Here is a 14,431-nt window from a genome sequence, read left to right on the forward strand (position 1 = left end):
ATGAACATGTAGCCTAGTGAATGAAATCATGTTCACATTGATCCACACACAACTTCAACCTGTCCTGCTGCTCATGCATTTTTTTCTGTTCCTCTTTGATTGACTGTCATGCAGTCAAAGTGTTTTCGGAGTGTGTAAAATTAAAGAAATTATATATAGATTTAAAAAGACAGCCATTTGAAGGACTCCTTATCCGTATTGTGATGCTTTGTGTCACAGACTATACAGTCTAGTCTGTAGGTGTTCTACACAGGGGGATTTTAGGGGGTCTGAGCTGAGTTGACAGCTATTCACGCTGTTGATACCATCTGCAGAAATCCAGATTCATCATTTTAGGCTACGTGTCTCTGGTCTCCAGTTGATGAGTTCTTCTCGGCTGCAGCCTCAGGTTTCTGTTCCCAGGCAGAGTGGTTATCATTGTTACCGTAGCCTTTTTGTCAGGTCCTTTTTGTCTAAAGTTGAGAGAGACAGGAAATGGGGAGGCAGAGAGGGGGAATGACATAAGGCCATTGCCTTACGGTTCGAACCGGGGCCCGGTGCATATTGGGCACTTGCTCCTTGTGAGCTATACAGCGTCCCAGCCCCAACCAGTCTTGCCATTTTTCTCTGACCCCTCTCATCGACAAGTGTTTCTGTTGTGTACAAAAGAAGTCACTTATTTTTCCCTTCTCTGGTGTTTTATGTAAACAGACACTGGATGGACTAGTGTCAAGGTTTGCCCACTTTAGTATACAGAGTGCAGGTAGTAGTTACAATTTATTTGCTTCTAATATTACCCATACTGTATATCAAGATAACCATCTGCTTTAAAAAACCTGATGTAATATAATGTAATCCTGATGTGATGTTTACTCTTGCTGTTTCACTCTCTCTAAATTAGACCACCATGCTATTTCCCCTGTTAGATTTGCAGACACCGTTATGACCCAGAATATTTTCGTTCTATCAACAAATTGTACATTCACCTCCGTTTTGTGAGGGTCTTTGAGAAGAGTGAATACCAAAACTTCAATTCAAAGACCTAAAGAGTAACGATTGAAAACATATTATCAACACTGTGTTCCCACACACTATCTTTTTTGAAGGAAAATCGTGTCCTCATGACAATTGCATTTGAAAATAAAGGGTTTTTGTGGGTGAAAAAAAAATACACAATGTATGTTTTCAGCTTTGAGGTATTAACTTTAATGTGCTCCAATGAGTGAAATCGAAGGGACTTCAGTCTTTCTCTCAGGCTACTCCCAATCACGCTGAATGAAACATTTACACAATTGTGCAGTAAAAGCAAAACATGTACTGAAATTATATTTCTGAATGTTCAGTGTTTCTTGTGAACAAACTGGATTTTATGTCTAAGAAAATGAAAATCGTAAAAATGTGTTTATGTGCCTGTGGGTCGTACATGTGCACAGTAAGCATTGTGATAAATGAATGGCTTTTGGTTAATCTCTTGTCTCATGACAACACATGATGGGACCCATCATGCTAAATGAACGTATTGTATGTTAAAGTAGCTTCATTTTCCACAGGTAATGGTTCAGGAATGTAACACTGTGTGTGTTTAGTGTGTCTTAAGATACTTGTTATTTTCCTTTGTGATCATTTTCCCAGATGACACTTCTTATCCTCTGCAAGATAAGATACATGAAATAAAAACAACCAAATGTGAACATCGGCCTCAAAGGTTCTGACTTGTTTTTTGGACCAGTCAAAGGCACTGACGGAGCAAAAACCACTGCTGGGACTCTCAACATATGGTGTTTGGAGAAGATATCTAATTATCATGTCCATCACAATGTACCTTTCAAATGAATGGTTGGTTTTGGAGAAGCATTGTGCTAGTAAGAACAGCAGGGCTGGAAACATTGGTGGGTCCCCTCTGTGTCAGCTTTTGTCGCATACAGAATATATAATACCACAGGGAGTGCTGCTTAGAGGAAGTTTCCACTACCTTCCAGCGCTCTGCCATTGTTGCAGACAGATGGAAATGTACAGTATAAGAGTAAAGGCAATTTAATTCCCATTTTCATCCACTCTGTACAACACGAATGAAAGAATGTAAACAATATTACTGTGGAGCAACATTCATACAGGAAAATACATTTAGTTTTCTTCCCTGAGGGCAGTGACAAGTGAAAACAGTGGCAACTCAAACTCAAGAACTCCACCAAACAGCAAGATGCACAAATACAGTATAGCCTAATTAACTACAGCCTGAGTCCATTCGCCAAAGAAAGCATCGTACTTCGCTCACACTGAATGATAGCTGTTTTTTTTTTTATGTGGAGGACAAATATGAAAATGTTCCGTCACTAAAGATGGAAAAGAAGTTCCTAAAGACCGATCTGTAGAATACTAATAAGGGTGGTGGGTGTGTTTAGTTCAAAAATCCTCCTGGCCTAATCTTTTCCAGGAGCCCTGTTGAATGATTTATGCAGTTCTCAAGCATCCCAGCAGCATGTTTGGTCAGGATTAAAAAACTAATCTAACAAACACAGAGCAGCAAAGTTAACCAACAGTTTGCAACAGTGAAACCATAACAAAAGCAACTTAGTGGCAGCATGTTTGTCCAAGCTGCTGACATTGCTCGAAGGAATGTAAGTGTCTACCAATCATGTTGGTCCACAGACTCCACACTGAAACATCTCAATACATTTTACACAGATGGTCAACAGATAAACAATTGTGGTATTATGGTGGACTATCTTCTTCATCACTGATAAAACTTTCGTTTGTCCAAAACTTTGAGCAGATGAGAGCCTTTTCTTTGTCTTACTGATAAGTGGCTTTGAAATAGGTTACCGAGGCATGAAAGAAAGAGCAGGGCACAAATGGGGAGAAAAAAAAGACTTTCTTTTGTTCTTGTAAGACTTGTGCATTTGTGATGAAATTAAATGAACTCAGCACACCGTAAGCATTAAAGCTGTTGGAATGAATGGATTGCAATTTAAGGGATCTTTTTGGACGATTTCTCTCTGTAGGAAGTTTGTGTGCCCTTTACCTTGAAAATGGGCCTGGCTGCAAAATTTTGATCATCACAACAGAAATGAAAATTTCGTTGAAGTACTCCTACAAATGGGAGGTAACTAACTCCCTCAACCCAACAGTCTGCTTCAAATGAATACACAGTCCTATTCCTGATGCAAGACCTTGGGTAGAAGCAGAAATGTGAATGATGCCAAATGGATGAGCCAGTGAAGGTCAAAGTGACCACCAGTGTGAACAACACAATGCGATGTGAAAAACACTGATGTTGCAGGGGCTGCATATTCAAGGGGAGATGTGATGCACTCTCTGCATGAGTCATTGGACTGTGCAAGCATCGACCTGCTGCCATCATGAAAATTAAGGTTCTCAGAAAAGGAGCATGACTCTTGGATGTTAATGAAATAACAGAGATAAAATAAAATTCAAATAGGGTAGGAAATTACAAATTGTTGGGATGAGGTAAAATCCAAAAATGGAAAGAGGCACCAAAATGTGGTCAGGGGCAAAACAGAAAGACGAGGGATCGATCGCTACAAGATCTCTGAAACTTGCTGATTGTGAAATTTGCCATTTATTTTCACTGGGATAAACAAAAGCCCTTTCTTTGCTTGTGTCTATAGTCACAAACTGAGTCTGAATTATCACTCTGGGGATGAATGTTTAATACATTGACATGAGTGCTGTGTAAGTACATGATTTGAGTATCTGTTTTTGAGTCTCACCTTTTGTAAATGTATGACACTTTATACTTTTATTAAGAGTTTGTTACTTTTTGTCTGTGGAATCAATTTTCTTTTATTTCATAGTGGTTGACAAAATGGCTATCCTCACTGCCTTCACAAAAACATTACAAGGGCTCCTTTTGTTTATTTCATTCGTTTTTATGGCCTTTACAGACTTTGTGGTATATGTTACCATTGCGGTGTGTTGCGAAAAGTGGTTGAATATAAGGGAATCTCAGATTGTGCAGACTTGATTGAATGTGTTACTTTGATAGGCTATATTGTATGTGGTGTCTGATTTAGATGTACTCTCTTGTGCAGCTGAAGACTGCTTCATACCATGCCGCTGGCTTTTATATTCACCATGTCCGTTGGCTGTCTCATTGCTCCTTTCGGCTTTTTTGTCACTACTGACTCATCGACTCCTCGACTGGTGCATTGCAAAACATCTGTTAGGTCTTAACCGATTGATTTGTACAGCATTAGCAACATGCAGCTTACAAAATCAAATTCAGTTAGGGTTAGGGTTAGGGGTTAGGGTCAGTTACTGTGTTTCTGCACTCTTTTGTAAACACTTACTTTCATTCAATTTACCATTAAATCAATTGAAATTTCGATTTCTCCTTTAACTCTGTACCTGGTTATGTGAGCAGTCTGGCTCTCTGAACCTGTATCTTCCTGTTTGTTACTGAAGTCACAGTTACATAAAAACAAGCACAATGTGGGCGGAAGGAGAAGCAGAACTTCATCCTGCTTGGACACAACTTTTTCTTTATGAGGCCAATCCATAATTAATTCCCAAATATTTTACACCCTCAGGCTGAGGATGTGGAGACCAACACAAGTTGACGACCTTCTTCAAACTTTATTTCTCGCTCAGTATTCCTTGGTTCACTGATATGAAGATATGATTGAAAATGAATGAGGAGGCTGCTGGCTTTAGAAAACAAATAATAAAAGCTATGATACATTATTTCCAGTGGTTTAAACTAATTAATAGCTACAAAATTTGTTTTTGCTTGAATGATGGAGACTTAAAGGATATTTCTTTTCACTGTGAGAGTTTTAGAGGAAGGTGATGGGAGTTCAGAAATATGCAGGAGAAGAGGACTGCTGAGGCAGTTTCAAAAATAATCAAACTAAAAGTTACACGTAAAGAGAGCAGAACGTGTTGACACTAAAAATACCCTGATGCATTGTTCATCATGAATACCCCCTGTCAGTGCACACAATCATGTTGTCAGAGGCTGTGCTATTTAACATGCTGAATAATTACATGTCTACTGTTCACAGTTGTGGAAGTATTAAGAGAGAGTTGGAGATGTAGCCTAGACATGTTGCTTGTCTGATCAAAGACTGTTAATACGTTACAAAACTCTCAAACACTATGGCAACGCAACCCATAATCAGAGCAAGAGCATTCGTCAGCAGATTAAAGACATTTAAAAACATGTATTAGGTTTAGTCTAAGCTACATTTTGGAAAACTTCAATGCCTGAGTTTTATTCTCTTTTGGATGTGGCTCTGAAAACAAACACTGTTTTACTAAATGCTGGTATTTCGCAATCAGACCTAAGGTTTTCCTTTATAGAGGATTATACCTTGAACCTGCAGCTTAAGAATGATCATAGACGTCTATTTGCTATTTTATGTTTTTTTTTTTTAAATTATTATTATTATTTTTATTTTCAGTTTTACATATTTGTATACAGGTCAACATAACAACATAACAAAAGACATGGCCTAAAAGAAAAACCTTACCTTACCAAGACTCCAAACCCCAGGATTACAGGGCGGGTTTGTGTCTTGGTGCCAGCAAGACCTGGTATCCAGTCTTGTAGATAAATGACAGGTATATTGTTGTGTTGGCTGTAGTTTTCCAGCTGGTCTATGTTATCCCTCAGAAAGTCTTAGAAGGAGAGCACTCCTTCCTCAGCTTGGTAACACAATGGCCGAGCTCCACGAGCTGGTTCTCCATTGTGCTAATACACTCCTCTGTTTTGGCATTGCAAGAGCTCAACTTATAGCATGGTTTTCAGTCCAGAGATGGACTAATTTAATTCTGCTGCTTTAGAGTTGATATTTATAGAGAGAACCGCATTGCCATTTCTTATCTCCTGGTCCTGGAGGAGAATGAGTAGATCTCCGCCACTCCGGTGTTCCTTTGCCATTGCCGCCATCATGTCAACTTTCTTGTGGTCACTCACGGTAGTTTTAACCTCTGGCCACTGCAGGGTAGAAGTATCGAGCAGCTTAGTTGCAGTAGAGAAAATGTGTTTTACAGCACTGAAAATTTAATGTACATTGTTTCCAAAAAATTCTCAAGCTGTGGCGTGTCTTAATAGTGATTTATTATTTCCAGAGCACCTTGTGCCCTCTCCCTCCCACACGACATTCATGCTGTCCTGTACTCACTCTCACCATTTTCATTTAAAAGAAACACTATGCAGCCCTTTTTAGATGTGTCATACTCCGATGCTTCATTTGATTGGTGTGTTTCAGGGAAAAAAATGTGTCACAGTGTCACAGTGACATGGGCTGCTATCATGACTGTATATTAATAGCATTTTAAATACATTTCAGAGGTTGTTTTTTTCATAATTCTTTCTTTTTTCCTTTGTTTTAAACTGTTACATAAGAACATAGATAAATTACCATGTGCAACAATGAACTCAGCTGTGTAATCTCACTTATCTGCTGCCATCGTCATGTTTAATGATTATATCATAACATTACATTATTCTTTCATTTTTTAAGGACTTGAATTTGCAGTTTTTCTTTTTTATTCTGCTACACATTTCCCCACTGTAGGAATAATAAAGGCAAGTCTTATCTAATCTTATCTTGTCTTACTGTACAGTACCTTGTATTAAACAAGAAGCCTGTGCCAAGCACTGGCATTTTAGAGGAAATGGAAAAACTGATTTTTGTTCTTGTTTTCATTGTGAGTTGCATCAATGACTTTTATCAACTCTGCCTGGTTAATCCAAGAACATTTGCTGCAGGCTAAATCAAAGAGTTAAAGTGACAAATCATCATTTAAATACTTTGCTGCACTCTTCTTCAAGCTTCCTTTGAAATGCAAGAAGAAGAGCTCACACACAGCATTGTTGTTTCTTTGGCCACTTTGGACACCACCTGACTCAGGAAATTGTTTTTCAAGGAAATGGAAAAATAAACTGAGGTTGTGTCATATTGATGTTTGTTCCTTCATCAGTGTGAAAGCTATGGACACAGACAGTAAAGGCTTCAGACTAATTGTTGTTGATTTATTGTTTTCAGTAAGACAGGATGGTACTGGTGCTGGGAACGTGTCCAGCTCTGGCTTTCAGTTGTGTCCTGACTCTTGAATAGAGACGCAGCGTCTCCTCTAATCACACACATCCACATTTTAAGGACACCACCTCGGTTTAAGTTATATGGATAATGAGAACTAATGAGGACAGGGTGGACCAGAGATAAGCAGGAGGAAGAATCCAGAAGCATTTTGAGCATTTCATTGAGAAAAATACTCAAATAATTCTGCATACATAAATCAAAAAATGTTTCTGACCATTAATATTTAGTCCGGCTAAGTCAAGTCAATCTTGAGTTTGATGATGCTCCAACGTGGAATTGCACACTTGTTTGAACGGCACACTTCTTCCTCCTCTGCTCTTGTTCTAATGTGGGAATAATTATGGTTTATTCGTGACGAATATCAGAGTGAGTCCAAGTCAGGGTGTGGTGGGTTGTTTATTTTAATTCAGTCAGACAACTATGGAATGAGAACAACTCATTTATTGAGTGTAAGCTTGGCAAGCTGAAGCATAGCATAGGTATCCTTGAGCATGGCTGCAGCAGGTTTGGTGTCAGGTTCTGTCTTGGTTATTCGTTCCCTGAATGATCTGCTTTGCCAGACATTAGGAATGAAGCAGACCCTCGCAAGGAATCATAGAGACAGAGCCCACTAGTGGATGCTGGGGAGGAGGTGAGTTTGCAAAACCCCGTAGGCAGCAGGAGCAGCAGAGCAGCAGCAGCAGCGGCAGTAGCCAGGGATGAGCAGGTAAGCTGGGGGGTTTAAATAACCTGCCCTATTTGGATGGTGAGAGCAGCTTGAGTCGCCTGCCTGAACTACTGTATAGCTTCACAGGCTTTGCATCATTTTTTATTACATATGTTCCTGCTGCCTACCAGAGCCTGCACTCTACTTGAGACTATGTAGGGTTATTTGCTGTATTTCAAACAGATGTGCATTTTTGGATCCTGGCAGCTCAGCCACTTTTTATTCAGAACATCTCATGCAAAGGCTCAGTCTTGCTGGGAGACAAGTTTTTCCCATGGGGCTGTCCCAGGATATTTACCATCTAGTTTAAAGACCAACCTTTTTTTTAATAAACTTCCCTAAGTCCTCACCGTGGAGAAGATGAGCACTGTGACTGACTGAGAACTGGCAAAGTGCCCCTATTGAAGGTACAATTCCCAGCATAAAGGCTTACATGGATTTGCTGATTGGAAGCAACACGCCTAGATGTAGGAGCCCTGGGAGGTCATAAAAAGTCAAGGGTAATGCCCATAATAACAGCATAGGATGGGTCATTAACAAGGCCGGGTAATGACAGCAGCCTGGAAGCTGAGGTCCCTTCAGTAGTTGTCAACGGGAGTGAGAAGTCAAATATCTACAGGTCGAACCCATATTTGGAGAATGGGCTCCCGGGAGTGGGAGAATGGTTGACTAGCGGTTCCTTGCTGGAGGAAACTAAACATTCACTTATCGTCTCCAAGAATCAACATGTTGCCACCCTCATGCTGAATCACAATCATGAGCAGCTTGGCTATAGTGGTCGTAATCACACACCGACCACACAGAGGAGGGAGGAGTATGTTGTCTGAGTTTAAGATTAAAAGGAAACTGGAGGCAGAGGCAGCTGCTTTGGCTGGAAAGGAGAAGGCAGCTACAGCAGAAGGATCCAAAGCATCAGGTGGGTAGTTCATGGTCCTGTTCTCTTACTGGAGCCACTTTAAAGGGATAGTTCAACATTTTGGCAAATTGGCCCATTGCCATAATCGCTATAGTCATAGCAGTAGGTTCGTTACCTTTAATTGTCGGTGTAAGCTATTTTTAGAACGGAGGAGCAGAGCCGCAAGCTGCTCAGAGCTACGCTATGGAGGCTAAGGGAATTTCTTGGTTTTCCTCATCAAACTCATCAAATACACAACCCAACAACTCCAAAAGGCTGTCGTGGACAAGTTGTGAGCTGCACAATCACCACGCTATGAGATAATAATGGAACGTTACGAGACGGAGCTGTTTTAGAGGTAAATTCATGCAAAACCGCTGATGCGCGTTGCGTTCAGGGACACTTTTTCAGCAAGCAGACTCTGTATTTACCCTGTATTTACCTCGAAAACGGCTCTGTTTCGTAACGTTCCATTATTATCTCATAGCGTGGTGGTTGTGCAGCTCACAACTTGTCCACGACAGCCTTTTGGAGTTGTTGGGTTGTGTATTTGATGAGTTTGATGAGGGAAACCAAGAAATTCCTTTAGCCTCTGTAGCGAAGCTCTGAGCAGCCTGCCGCTCCGCTCCTCTGTTCTAAAAATAGTTTACACCGACAAATAAAGGTAACGAACCTACTGTTATGATTATAGCGATTATGGCAATGGGCCAATTTGCCAAAATGTTGAACTATCCCTTTAACCAAGTGTGAGAGGGAAGTACACATTAAAGGGGCTATTTCAACGAGGTGTGAGGAGGATGCAGTTGAGGCCTAATGTGTGATGATCCACACAAGTGAAGCCTACTGTGGACATGCTACTGCCCATGAGGCTCCTAGCCACTAGGCACAGTCTTGGCTTTCCATGGCCACAAGTCTACACTTGCCCGTTCAGTTTTGCAGACAAAGCCTAGTGTTGTTGAACTTCCAATGACAAACTTTGCTTACTACATGAGATTACAGAATAGCGGGTCATCTCAGGTTTCTGTGTATGTGGGCTACTGTACACCGGTATGTAGGAGCTTGTATGTCATGTACCAAATTGGGGTACCAGTAGGGGTCCTCATTGTGTTGGGTGTACACTCCTACATAGGGGAGAACTTTGTGTCAGGTGGCAGGTTTTTGTCAGTTGGAGGAGTGCACAGTTGTCGACCGCTCAGACGTGGGATTCAAATAATGAAACTCATAGTCCCATGATAATAGAATAAAGTAAAGCAGCTGTCAAGAACACAGCCTCCTAGCTTTCATAAAACATTACTGCCCTGCTGTGACTCCTCCATGATCTTACAGCCTTAAGTGCCAATAGGCAGGGAGATTGAATCAGGAAAAGAAACAGAAGAATAGACTGGTTGGAGTCCAAACGGGAACGTAATATGTATGGAAGCGGAGAGGTTTCATACATCCTGAAGGGGTTTCCATAACAACTGACTACATTCCCACTTAATACACGATACACGTCTTACGAGTGAAATATATATATATATATATATATATATATATATATATATATATATGCTCTACCAACTGAGCTAAACACCGCCCCTACAGGTGTGCTTCTTGTAATGATTAAGACTATCACAATGGAAATAACTTAATAAGCACTGGTAATGGATTATTGATCAAGATGAAACGGTGAGCAACAAAGAAATGAAGACCTGAAACTGGAAGTTGCAGTCATGCAATAGCAACCGTGTCAATCACTTGTAGCCTGTCTATGCAGCTCCTGACGGGCTAAAACTTTTAGGCTTACCCACTGTACTAAGGTTAAGTGTAACCCCAGCGAGTAGAGTGAACTGAGGTGTTTTGCCCCATGCTCGAACTGAACAGTACACATTTACATTGGTACAGCTGTGCACACGTGACTTTGTGTTCACATGGTTCTGGATGATTATCCGACGAAGACAAAAGTCTTCTGTTATATCAAGATAAAGAAGTAAATTAATTCGTTATCACAAGAAAACGATATTTGTTGTGTTAAGATAACGGAATAATAAGTTATCATGAGAAATCGGCAATAAAATAAAAATTACATGGCTGTTCTTGGCTCCCATAGCTCATAGATTTAAAACCACCTACTTTTATTGTCTCCTTTAAAACAGATGCACATCTCACATCTGACTCTGACTTTCCCTTTGATTCACTCACTAATCTTCATTCTTCTTCTAATTGGTAGTATAGCCTGAAGCCATGAGGGAGTTTGCTCTGTTGAATCTTTAAAGCAAGACTCAAAGACACAAAATTAAGCTGACTGCTGCACACAAACAAGTGGCTTTCTTGTCACAAACACACAGAGACCGAAAGGAACAGAACATTATTGTTGCTTTAATAAACTGCCTGTCACAGATCCACTCTGAGATCAGTGCTTTCAGCCAGTTTCCTTTCAATGTGAGGGGCCTTTTCATGTCTAGCATGTTTGCTTGACTGATTCAAGCCCCCCTCCTATTGGAACCCGTAAGCTTGTACAATCATTGAGTCAAACCAGTACAGCGAATGTATACAAAGGCTTTCTTTTCTCCTTGTTTTCCATCATGTTGAGACCATAAGTTATTTTTTTTAAATCTCAGGATGACAAACACATTTTGTCATGACTTTGGGTTCATTATCTCATTATCTATAGCTCTGCTATTGACAGCATTACTGCCTACAGTGTGGTGAAAAGGGTGCCCAGCAGCGGATGAAAAAACCCTGGACAACATTGGCTGCTCCTTCCCCTGCAAGAACTGGCAGACAATCACTATCACACCAGAGCAATGACCATCATTAAGGACCACACACACTCTGCACATTACCTGTTTGACCTTCTGCCATCAGGGAGGCGGTACAGGTCTATACAAGCATGAACCACCAGACTCATAAATGGCTTCTTTCCCGCAGCCATTCAGACCCTCAATGCACTGTAAACTGTCACGTTATCTTTCTTAAAAAAACAAAACAACCTATACTGTGGTGGAAATTTGCTGTGATCAGTGGAGACATTTATGTACTGACTACAATAGACCTGGGGGCAGAGGAAGGACAAGGATGACCTATGTATAACCTTGTTTACTGATCTACAACTGGGATAGACATTGTGTAGTGCATCTGTTGAATTGTTTTATTGCCTAGGAAAGTTATAAGTGCTTGTAGTAATGAAGTGAGTCATAAAGTGGGGTATAAGAAGGGACTGCAATCTCTGTTCTGGGGGCACTACTCTGAACTGCTATCTGCTGTGTAGTTCTGTGATCTGTTCCCTTCTCTATAGAAAATAAACCTGGGTGGGTGCATGCTACGTCTCCAGTCTTGTTCTTTGACTCTCCACCGGCAGAACCAAAATTTCCGCAACAATACATTTTTAGGCTATTCTGTGTTATGTAGTATCATGTAGCTATGAATGTTGTGAAAATAAGAAAAAGCTCAGGTGAGTTTTGATCTGAACATGATCAACGATCAACTTAAGAGACAGAGCAACAGCTGGGAAAGGTAGGCCACATAGCTACATGTTAGAAAACTATCTTTACAAAAATATTATTTCCGTCACGTGGATCATCAGAATAGCATTCAGCTACTGTAGCCTATGACCCAAAGTACCATAAATGTGGGGAAAAAACAGATGTGAGTGCATCATCTGCAGTAATCTCACCTTTGTCAAGGCGGCTGTAAACCTGTGAGTCACATGCCAATTAAACTGGTAGGCAACAGCCCAGAGTGAGAAGAAAAAGAAAATCTTGTTAACCCTCTAACCCTCTACCTCAGCATAAATAAAGTCTGGATTGATCTGAGTCTGGATTCTTAGTGAAAATAGTTTTTGTCCAGATGTGGTCCTGCTACACAGAAGAACATCAATGTAAGTTCGTGACCTGCTGCGACAGGCTACATGCAGAACTGCAGTCTCTTGCTGGTGACAGATTGCTTCACTGAAGCAGACAAGACTCATTTTCCTTCACCATCACTGTCCTTCATCTTATGGCCAATTTATCCAAACAGAGATCAAGCTGATGTAAAAGGTTAGAAGTAAGGAGGTACTCTATTGCCTACTGTTTCCAATGAGCCACACAGAAGCAGACCAGAAGCAGAGTTAATTAAGTCCCGCCTCCAGCTGAACATGATTGACAGATGGGATCATTCCTATGTTCCCCGGGTTCCCCACTTTGTATGGGACCAGGGAACATAGAACCCTTTTTTTAGAAAAAGGATCCTATGTTCCCCACTTTTCCCCAAAAGGACCCGGGGAACATGCAATTTTTGTACCCATACCTGTAAGTGGAGTTGTAATTTTGCAGATTTTTGCCTATTTCTGAATGTTGAGTTGAGACTTTGAGCGAGAAGTGGAATTGTCCCATTAGTTGGGTTTAGGCAAAGAAGAAAGGAGTTCATAAAAAGTAAAAAGGCCAGATAGGTTTTTCAGAAAAAGGGTCCTATGTTATTGCGACCGGGGAACAGGACCCTTTTTGGGAGAAAAGGTGATAGCAGCTACAACCGGATGTGATATTTTCGAGGGTTTTTAAAGGGAAAGTTTGTAACTTATTTGAGTTTTTATTAGCAAAAATCAAATGTTGCGTCTCGTAGTTTAGAATGAGTTGTTTACAAATACATTGGTGGTTTTCATTTGGAAAAACTCTCAAGTGCTCTCTATTAAAGCAGATAACAGCGGCACGGCCGTTTCGGCTAATGCTGTGTTCAAGGCAGGCTTTTGAAACCGTAAGTTACAGCTTCAAGTCACAACTACGACTTGGTAGCGTTCCAGGTAACCCGTAGCTCGTGTTTTTACCGTCCTGTTGTCTGTGAAAGTTCCCTATAACGGCCACTCGTAACTTCCGACCCGTGAACTCGTACCAGATCGAACTGGTATGACTTCACAGGAAGGAAAAACACAAAGTACGAGTTTCCTTGAACGCACCATGAGTTAGCAGCCCCCGCCCTTGTCAGGCATCAATTGGTCCTCGTGCTACGTCACCACATTCACGCGCATCCCTTGGCTGCACACACAGCCCTTCATGCCGTTCTCTCCCCTCATTGGATAACACTTGTATCCCCCAAGGAAAATTTTCTCCTCGGGTTACAGCAGAGCAGAGTGACGGAGAGACTCGTGTTTAGGCTGAAATACTTCATGTAAGTGATTGCTGACGGAAAATAGGACTATTTAGGACTTATATTAACAAAAACATTCCACTGATATCTGCTTTAAAGCAGAAGTAAGCGGAATATTTGTGTTAATATAAGTCTTAAATAGTTATATCTTCCAACAGCAATCACTTACATAGAGTGTTTGGTCTGAAACACGGGTCTGTCAGTCACTCTGCTCTGCTGTAAGCTGAGGAGAAAACTTTCCTTGTATCCTACAACCTTTATCCAATGAGGAGAGAGAACGGCATAAAGGGGCGGTCCTCTCTGTGTGTGCAGGCAAGGGATGCGCGTGAATGTGGTGACGTAGGGACGAGGGTGGGGACTGCTAACTCCATCTGCTGACAAGAAGTTAGCCAAAACGACCAGATCGCTTACTTCTGCTTTAAATAAGATGCTCCAACTTTAGTCTAACTTGAGTCTGTATTTATAGAGATAATCATTTTTGTCCAGATGGTCCTGCTTCACAAATGATGCTTGAAATGTGCCCCTCTGTGTTCAAGAGGCAAAAATTTAAAACATCCCTGGGACTTAGTACAGCCCTGCATTACCTCTCACTCCCCCATGTGTGGTGTACAGACTGGATCAATAAATGATTAAGAAATCAGTCCAAAAGAAAACCATGATCCACTGACTGAGATCAGT

Source organism: Trachurus japonicus, chromosome 1, assembly GCF_045865225.1.
Source record: "Trachurus japonicus isolate A0001 chromosome 1, Traja_1.0".
Classification (NCBI taxonomy): domain Eukaryota; kingdom Metazoa; phylum Chordata; class Actinopteri; order Carangiformes; family Carangidae; genus Trachurus; species Trachurus japonicus.